The sequence below is a fragment of the Amblyomma americanum genome, chromosome 7 (genome assembly GCF_052857255.1).
Source record: "Amblyomma americanum isolate KBUSLIRL-KWMA chromosome 7, ASM5285725v1, whole genome shotgun sequence".
Classification (NCBI taxonomy): Eukaryota; Metazoa; Arthropoda; class Arachnida; order Ixodida; family Ixodidae; genus Amblyomma; species Amblyomma americanum.
This window is the reverse complement of record NC_135503.1, coordinates 25,545,708-25,554,849: the sequence shown is the minus strand read 5'-3', so window position 1 is coordinate 25,554,849 and position 9,142 is coordinate 25,545,708. Positions and strand designations below refer to the sequence as shown.

General features: G+C 47.9%; 1 long non-coding RNA gene across 1 annotated transcript in view; it reads left to right on the top strand.

Moving 5' to 3' along the window:
- The first annotated feature begins 2,504 nt into the window (after positions 1 to 2,504).
- LOC144097023 (uncharacterized) overlaps positions 2,505 to 9,142 on the top strand; it is a 63,000-nt gene continuing 56,362 nt past the window's right edge. The window contains exon 1 of the long non-coding RNA XR_013306890.1: positions 2,505 to 2,916. This is a non-coding gene — a long non-coding RNA (uncharacterized LOC144097023). The remainder of the gene's footprint in view (positions 2,917 to 9,142) is intronic.

The following is a 9,142-nucleotide window of genomic DNA, read 5'->3' as shown; positions in this document are numbered from 1 at the left end:
AGAGAGAGAGAGAGAAAGAGAGAGAGTGAAAGAGAGCGATGTGCCGGCGGGATGCACTTTTCCCGCTGCGAGTGTCGTGGCACAGGTACACACATACGTAGCGTTTCCGCCAGCCCGGGCGCCCTGGGGAATCTAGTTCATCCGCACAGCTAGCCCTGCAGGTCCGCGGTGCGGGGGAAGTCAGGGCACCGTGTCTGCGCACGGGCGCTCGAGAGAGGGCGCGTTTCAACTCGCGGACGTCGTACATCAGCGGGTGTCGCGCAATCGGCTTCGGCCGATCTTGGGAAGAACCGGTGCGCGATAGCGGCGCCTCCATAAATCTGACGCGCACCAGGCGCCGAAAAATCACGCCTAAACTGTTTCGAGAGCTATTGCTTCCGCCCCGGCCTTCGGGATGTGCAGTGTATGCGTTGTTTTTGCTGTGGCCTCAACCAGCAGTGGGTGCTTATAATCGTTGCGCAGTAAACTGGAACCAACGAAACCGTTGTTGCAAAAGGTTAGTGGATTATTGCTGAATGTCAGCTTCAGGCGTTTCTAAACAGTATCTGACGTTATCATTTGTTGGCTTCATCGGCGCGCGCCATCCATCAGAATTTCTTCAGTAAATACCAAAGTCAAGCTAGTTCAGGCCACTTTTGCAAGTTAGGTACACATGGATAATAACAACATACATTTCTACTTAAAAACTAATTAATCTATGACAAAAAAGTGCGTGGAGATGAATTATTGACCTCTATAATTATACCCGTATTCGCGTGTTCTGCGCTTCAGCTGTAGTATGGGCTTACGGGCGTCCGCCGAGTCAGGCCTTGTCATATTGTAGTAAAGGACACTATATTTAATTTAAGTTAGAAAATAACAACTACCAAAAACTGAAAAAAAAACACGATGCTACTCGGTTCCTTCATCAGGCGTGACTGCGGCCCAGTTGCAGTTTGCCCTTTTAAGCCTTCGCTGAGTGAGCCGTCGGGCCACTTGGCCGCAGGCTGCGAATGTAAGAGGTGAGAAGGATTCCTAGGGAGCGCTTAGCATTTCCCCGAGTCTGTTGAATATGCAATCACTCAAGTAAAAGCCTTCTGCGCGGGCGCGGCTCAATGTCAAGCACAATGGTCCCCTCGAAGTCGATCTTGTGGTCACATGCTTCGCAGCGTTCCGCCACAGCGCTTCGAACTTTGTTCATTTGTTTGATAACCCGCCCGCCATCACACCTGATGAAGGAACCGAGTAGGTTCCCAAACGGCGTGTTTTTGTTTTTCAGTTTTTGGTTGGCGTTGATTTCTAACCTAAACTAACTTCCATCTCCCAACCAGACATACCTCTGTCGAAAGTTTTCTTTTAAGGACACTATAACGTAAGCGCATCTCGGTATTAGAATAACCTGCAACACAAAGCTTTGTCTCTTTTCTAATCCTTGACCTGATCTTCTTTTCGAAAGACATCTCCAAGGGTCTGCAAGACGATGCTGTACTATTAAGCTTCTTCGGTGCACATCACCCTTAGAGACGCTAAAAAATCCAAAACTTTTCGACGTTTCCCGGGCAGATAAGTCACTGGAATAACCAAACATCAACCGCTCACTTATAAAAGCCCACCTGACACCATTTTTATCACATCATCATAATCATCATAATCATCATAATTATCATCACAACTATCTCATCTAGGTCTATTGCAGGAAGAATGCATTCCTCTCCCCTAAGGAACCATTCTTTATCTGCTCTCCACATTACATCGCCAGCCAATGTACATTTCATCATATTAATTTTGCCATAGAATATCGTTAACCTGTGTCTGTTGCTTAACCAATTTTGCTCTCTTTCTGTTTCTCAAAGTAACACGCATCCAATTCCTTTTCCATAGCCGGCTGCACTGATCGCAATTAAATTTAGAGCGTTTTCGTCAAACTAAACTTCGTCATATAAACTGCTAAACGAGAATGTATATCCGTATAATTTGCTTGCATGCCCACGCTAGCATGCCCACGTAAGTGAGCGCGTGTTTGTCCTTAGCTAGCGGAAAGTTAACGCCGCAGTATACTTCGCAATGAAAAGAGACGCGACTCCAGGCACGCAGCGCGCTTCATTACACGTTCGCACATCGCAAAACAGCCGAGGCTGCAAGAAGAGGAGTGCACAGATGGATATCAGGCCACTTAAAAGTACGCGCCGGCGTCCCACACAAACTCTCCCCACCAGTCCCCTCACCGCGAAACTCGCTCCACGAGAGAGGCGGCAGTCAAAGCGGCATCGCCATCATCCCGCTACACACGCAGGACACAGACGCACACAGAGCTCGCTCGCCTGCACGAGGAACGCGCGTATCATAAAACCGTTGCATATGCAATCCGATAGCAGAGCGCGCGCGCCCTGGCGCCATGCGCGCGCACACTCATCAAGTGCCCGTTCGGCGTTTGAATAATATCGGAATCCGGGGCATTATTCAAGAGAAAAAATCTCCAATTCGGACGTGCTGCCCGGGGGCACCGACGCAGCCTCCGCATGAATGTGCGTGGCAGCGGCGTGCGCTGGGTGTGTGTGTGGAGAGCCCGCCTTTCTGCTCGTTCCCCTCACTGCAGTCAATTTATAAATTATTAAGCTCGCCATGTAACGCTTCTGCGCCGACCCGGCCGCCCAGAGCAGACGCTGCAGCTTTTATGGCTGGTGCTTCGGCCGTGCACTCGCTCGCTCGCTCACGTGCTCGCGGCTGTGGCGAGTATAGCTCCATACTCACGCTATCCAAGCTTCCGCAGAGATGGATGGTGTGCGAAGTCTCGCTGGTGGATGATGGAGGCCCCCTGCATCGGCTGTGGCGCCCCCGCCGGCTGTTGGTAGTGTGTTATAGTGCGTGGCCAGTTGTGTGTTTCCGGGGTGATAGAACACGATGGATGCTTTGAGAAACTGTGATTGCGCAAACAAGGTGAGTGATACGCTTCCGAATCGTGACTGCCTGGGGGAGATGTGGTACTTTCCTCGAGGGAATAGATAATTGTGTGCGCAGCATGTATGCTGCCGCGGCCTTGACCTTTGCGAAGTCTGTCTCCCAAAGTGTGGCAGGGTTTGGTAAATTAGTGGCGCTTTATTTGAGTGCACGGTTACGGGCAGGGTCAGAAAGGACTGCGTTAGGTTCGTATACTGATGTGACCCCAGAAATATAAGTGGCGAATGTTAAGTTTGCGCGTGTGATCAGCGGTCAGTTAAGACCTGAACAGCGTGCAACGATGTTTATGCAGTCAGCTGGTATGACTTCGAGAAGACGCAATAATACACGCTGTCTAGGGAACTTAATTCTGCACTTGGGGGTGCCGCATGCTGTTTTCATGGTCGAGCAGGAAGAACTGAAAAGTCAGAGCTCCAGGAACAAGTGGAGACCAATATAGCGTTCCTTGGGTGCTGTCATTCCTTCTATGTATAGGTATAACACTGATCAATGAAAAAGCAAGGAAGAGGTTGCACTGCATGCCGCTTTTGTATTGTTATTCAATACTGGTGCTACATTTCTTTTCATTGTGATGTTTGCAATGACTGTTCGTTAATCTCGGTCTAGATTTTCAATCGCTCGTCCACGACTATCAATCACAAATGAATCTAGGCACTCATTTTCGTGAGTGTAAAATAGTATAGTATGAGTATAAAATAGTATAAAATAGTAGCTAAAAAAAAGTTCGAGGACAACTACTTTCGATCTTCTTTAAAGTATAAAACATAGTCGTGTTTTTTTTTTTCGTGGTTGTCGTGGTTTTTCGTGCAGCACGTTCCTGTTGCTGTATAATGTCTATAAAATGAAGCCAAATATAATAACTAATATACTTAATACTTAATGTGATCATTTTCAAATAGGATTCTTCTAGTTTATGCTTGTTTACTAAAGTGCATCTGAAGCGCAGGAGGAGCGTCGTTCTTGTGTTTGGAGCGGATTTCGACGCAGACGCAGTTCAAAGAAATCCCATGCGTTTGACTAACACCTTTCGCTGCACGGATTAGGACTAGTGAACACCGCGTGAATAACTTGCTTACTGAACTTGAAATTGTGCAAAACTGCACAGTCATACGCTTCTCACATCATTCTCTATGCCCGCTGTTGCCATAGTCACACGCCCGAAATCACAGCCTATAATTCGTGGTGTTATTTTTAAGGGGCATACACGACAGCACCTGACGTTGATGATGATGATTACCCGCCAGCGCCATCTGGTGACGGCCTCTGTGCAGTCCTATAGAAGCCTATCTTCGGCTTAAACAATCAGTTGCATAGAAATCTTCGAGTTTGCTTCCATTTTGAAATGCATGTTTTGCCTAGGAGGCTCCAGCCTTTTCTGTGCTCGAAATGAATGACACTGTTGTTCGTATAAGTTGAACAAAAATTTTCATAGTTGTGCCGCGCGGCGAAAGCATGGCGCATTGCTCTTTCTGTTTTAATTTCACCTGATTCGCTGTCAAACTCACTATGAGACTAGTTTGCACTTAAAGGCAGCGGCTTTCTTACTAAGAATGCCCAGTTTTTCCTCTTTAGAAGTTATTGTTTTATTAAGTGATTTAATGCCAAATAATCCACACTCATGTCAAAGTACCGAATGTCCTGTCTTCCAGAGGAACGTATCTTTTTCCTATAGCCCCCAGAAAGGTTGATGGCCTTGCGGCCCCGGAGTACCACTGTCCCGGCTTGCCCTTATGATAGATGATGACGGCCGCTGGCGGTTCCAACGGTGAAATGCGCTCGCAATCAGACAGAACAGTCGCCTTCATTTTAATAATAATAATAATAATAATAATAATAATAATAATAATAATAATAATAATAATAATAATAATAATAATAATAATAATAATAATAATTGTTTTTTGGGGGAAAGGAAATGGCGCAGTATCTGTCTCATATATCGTTGGACACCTGAACCGCGCCGTAAGGGAAGGGATAAAGGAGGGAGTGAAAGAAGAAAGGAAGTGAGAGGTGCCGTAGTGGAGGGCTCCGGAATAATTTCGACCACCTGGGGATCTTTAACGTGCACTGGCATCGCGCAGCACACGGGCGCCTTAGCGTTCTGCCTCCATAAAAACGCAGCCGCCGCGGTCGGGTTCGAACCCGGGAACTCCGGATCAGTAGTCGAGCGCCCTAGCCACTGAGCCACCGCGGCGGGTATTCATTTTAAGGGGCATTGGCGTTCTGCAGATACTGTCATCAGGTGGATATTAGTATCTGTCTGAACGCAGTCACACTGCTACAAAGATTCTCCCTGGCCCGGGGTTCGATCCCGCGACCACCTCAAGCACGGGCTGTCGTTTGGCAAAATAAGCTAACCAGGACGGCTTGCCGATAACCGGGCGAGGCTAAATTGATCCACAACACGAAGCGCGAGCCCCGTTATCCCAATAGATTTAAGGGAAGCACTAAAGTTGGCGTGTAGTTCAATTAAGGTGATGTCTATTCATCATGTAGACGCTAACGACTAACTATTGCGCTGATTCAAATTTACGCCACCGTAGGGTATTCGCCTTGATATACTCTGCACTACGCCCTCATTCATCTACGACAGCACGCAGAGTATGGTGTAGCGGTGGCGGAAGCAGCAGCGGCGCTCGTTGGGTATATATAAAAAAGATTGTGCTTCTACGGATGAAGATATCGCAACATTTCATTTGAATGCAACACCTTTTGTTAAATTACTTAAATAAAAGTTACCCAACAGGACGCAAAGCTTATTAACAAGCCCGCTGCTGAATGCGTGCTCAGATCACAGTCTTCGAAGTCACCTGAAACCTCTCGTAAAAAAAAAAGAAAAATATGAAGCGATGGCAGAATAATCCATAACTGCTCCACAAGGTTTAAGACGGCTTTGTTGAGACGCAAAGGCATCGGTTATTTCTGAGCTCACCCTTTATAGCAGTGTAAACTATAGAGACCGAAGATTCGGTGCGAACACACTAACACGGAATTCTATGCAGCGCAGCGTTTTAGTGCGCTAGCTCTAAGAACCCCAATCTCAGACTTCGCCGATGTTTGTGCGAAGGCTCCGGCGGGTGGTCCACCTGGCATGATGGGGGGTGAAAGCCTGCCCGCGGGTTGTGGCCAGCTATGCGACACACTTGCACGCCAAAACACACTATGGCCGCGTGTGGGTTTCGAATCCACAACGGCGCGAAAAGATCCCCTTCTCTGTCCACTGCACTAGACCACTACGTCATCGCCGCCGCCGAACACTTCGCGTGTTTTACTGCCAGTCTCTCGCGCTGCGCCTTGGGTGTCGTCGTCTTCTTCAATTTCCATACGTGCGCAGTGGATCCAGAACACACCGCTATCGCATTTCCCTCTTAGACCGCCACCCTCGGACCGAAACCAAAATCAAAACCGAAGTGCAAGCACACCTAATGAGCATTTGGCATAATCACGCTAAATTCCTCTCTCTCCACACACACACACACACACACACACACACACACACACACACACACACACACACACACACACACACACACACACACACACACACACACACACACACACACACACGCACACACACACGCACGCACGCACACACGCACGCACGCACGCACGCACGCACGCACGCACGCACGCACGCACGCACGCACGCACGCACGCACGCACGCACGCACGCACGCACGCACACACACACACACACACACACACACACACACACACACACACACACACACACACACACACACACACACACACACACACACACACACACACACACACACACACACACACACACACACACACACACACACACACATATATATATATATATATATATATATGAAGTCAGAATGCCTTCCACGGTATGTGCGTCTGCGCTTCCATATTAGTGCTTTCGTTCAGTTATGCATACTAGATTCGGGCATCTCTCCACGGACTCTGTGTGTTTCTAGGCGAGAAAACTAGAGTGCGTTTTGAGGCACTCTCATACCCGGAAATTCTGGACAACCTCAGTTTTCAACGGCAAGTTGTTTGTGAACGCAAGTTTTTTGGTATGGTTTTGTTTGGTTTATGGGGTTTAACGTCACAAGGCGACTCAGGCTACGAGGGACGCCGTAGTGGAGGGCTCCGGAAATTTTGACCACCTCGGGTTCTTTAAGTGTACTGACATCGCACAGTGCACGGGCCTCTAGAATTTCGCCTCCATCGAAATTCGATCACCGCGGCCGGTATCGAACCCGCGTCTTTCGGGTCAGCAGCCGAGCGCCATAACCACTGAGCCACCGTGGCGGTCTAACGCAGTTTTTTATTATATCGTAAGATTGCACTGTAACAGTCAATATATCCCCATATCTCCCCACGGCAGACTTGCATTTTTTTTGCTGTTAGCTGTTAACGTTTTTGCTATCATCAAAAAACGTTCCCCATTGGTTTTATATGACAGTCTTAACTACTCTATGCAGGTGATGGACCAACATTAAACGGAAGATTTTGCTATGCATCTGAATGATGAACTATTAATTTCAATATTTCCTTAACAGTATCTTAAAATATTTCACGTCTGCCTCACAATTAAAACTGATATCCAAGAACCCTGGACTTGACTCCGTAGCGCAGGACGCCGTATTAATTTCGAGCAACTGCATGGGGTTCATTAATGTGCAATGAAATGTCAGCAGAACAAGCAGATGGCGTTATTAAGCTATACGCGTGCTCATTTTGAACCTTTGTTGTGCATGTATATGAGTTCAAAAATGGTACGTCACAGAATTCTAAGCCTGCCATTGCAGTACGAACCCAAGCGGCACCGCTACCGTAACACGGTGAAGGCAGGGTGACACTTCATTCACCGTACAACGAGAGTCGAGTCCTGCGTGCTATACAAATATGTACAGCCTCAGTCAAAAGTGTACAGCCCAAGGGGTTTGCTCCTAAGCTGCTGCGCGTGGCTCCCTGGCGTATCAGGCAGTAGAAATCTTGGGAGGATTAAGGACGCAAAGCCATTCCTCTTTTGAGAGATTACAGTCGCTGAGGGTGCATAACGAGGCATGCTGCTCAGGCCTCACAAGCAACCCCTTGGGTCGTATACTTTTGACAGGAAGTGTATTTCGCTGTACCACGGAAAAAGACGAAGTCGAACATTGCAAAGTGTCCCGCCGCGGTGGCTCAGTGGTTAGGGCGCTCGACTACTGATCCGGAGTTCCCGGGTTCGAGTCCGACCGCGGCGGCTGCGTTTTTATGGAGGCAAAACGCTAAGGCGCCCGTGTGCTGTGCGATGTCACTGCACGTTAAAGATCCCCACGTGGTCGAAATTATTCCGGAGCCCTCCACTACGGCATCTCATTCTTCCTTTATTCTTTCACTCCCTCCTTTACCCTTCCCTTACGGTGCGGTTCAGGTGTCCAACGATATATGAGACAGTACTACGCCATTTCCTTTCCCCAAAAATCCAATTATTATTATTATTATTATTATTATTATTAGGACGAGAGCTTTGATCCGGTTCTTCTTTCAGAACGAAAGCACTACTTTACGAGGTCTAAGCGGCTCAATGAGTTTGCGCAAAGCTTGACCATGAGGGCGACCTTGACCAATGAAGAAATAAAATAAATATAAAAAATACTGCCACTACTGAATGTCGAACTCGTGGCGGCGCGAGTAGATCAGCTTCGCTGGCCACTGCACGAGAGCACCATTTTAACGCCGCAGCCGATCACTTCCCGTGTTAAACTTTCGCGCTGTGAATTGCACATCGTCGTCTTCATCAGCCTCCATCTGCGGTGCACATGCTTTCGCAAGCCTACTCGGTACAACTCCGTTAAAACCCTACCACTTTTCTTTTGCCACAGATACAGCTTCATTCCATGGAGCCAGGCCCATACTGCCTCATTTGCACCATGCACATGGTTATACCGCTAGTTTCGAAATTACAAAAGAATCAAAATATTGGGCTGCCTTGCGACAGTAGCGCTGACAGCGAGAGCGACTGGTAATTAACGGGTAAGAAATAAGTTGCCTTCGAGTAATCACCGCCGACACCAGCAAAGACGATGGAGCAGCTTATACTTTTGCAGTAGTACTTAGCAGCATGAACTCATAGCCGACATTCGCCGACGCGTGAATGTGTTCTGCGCATGAGCAACGGGGCTGTGCATCAACTTCTGGTTTAGCCTCCCGGCTCGCCTCAAAACTTCTTAAACAGCCAATA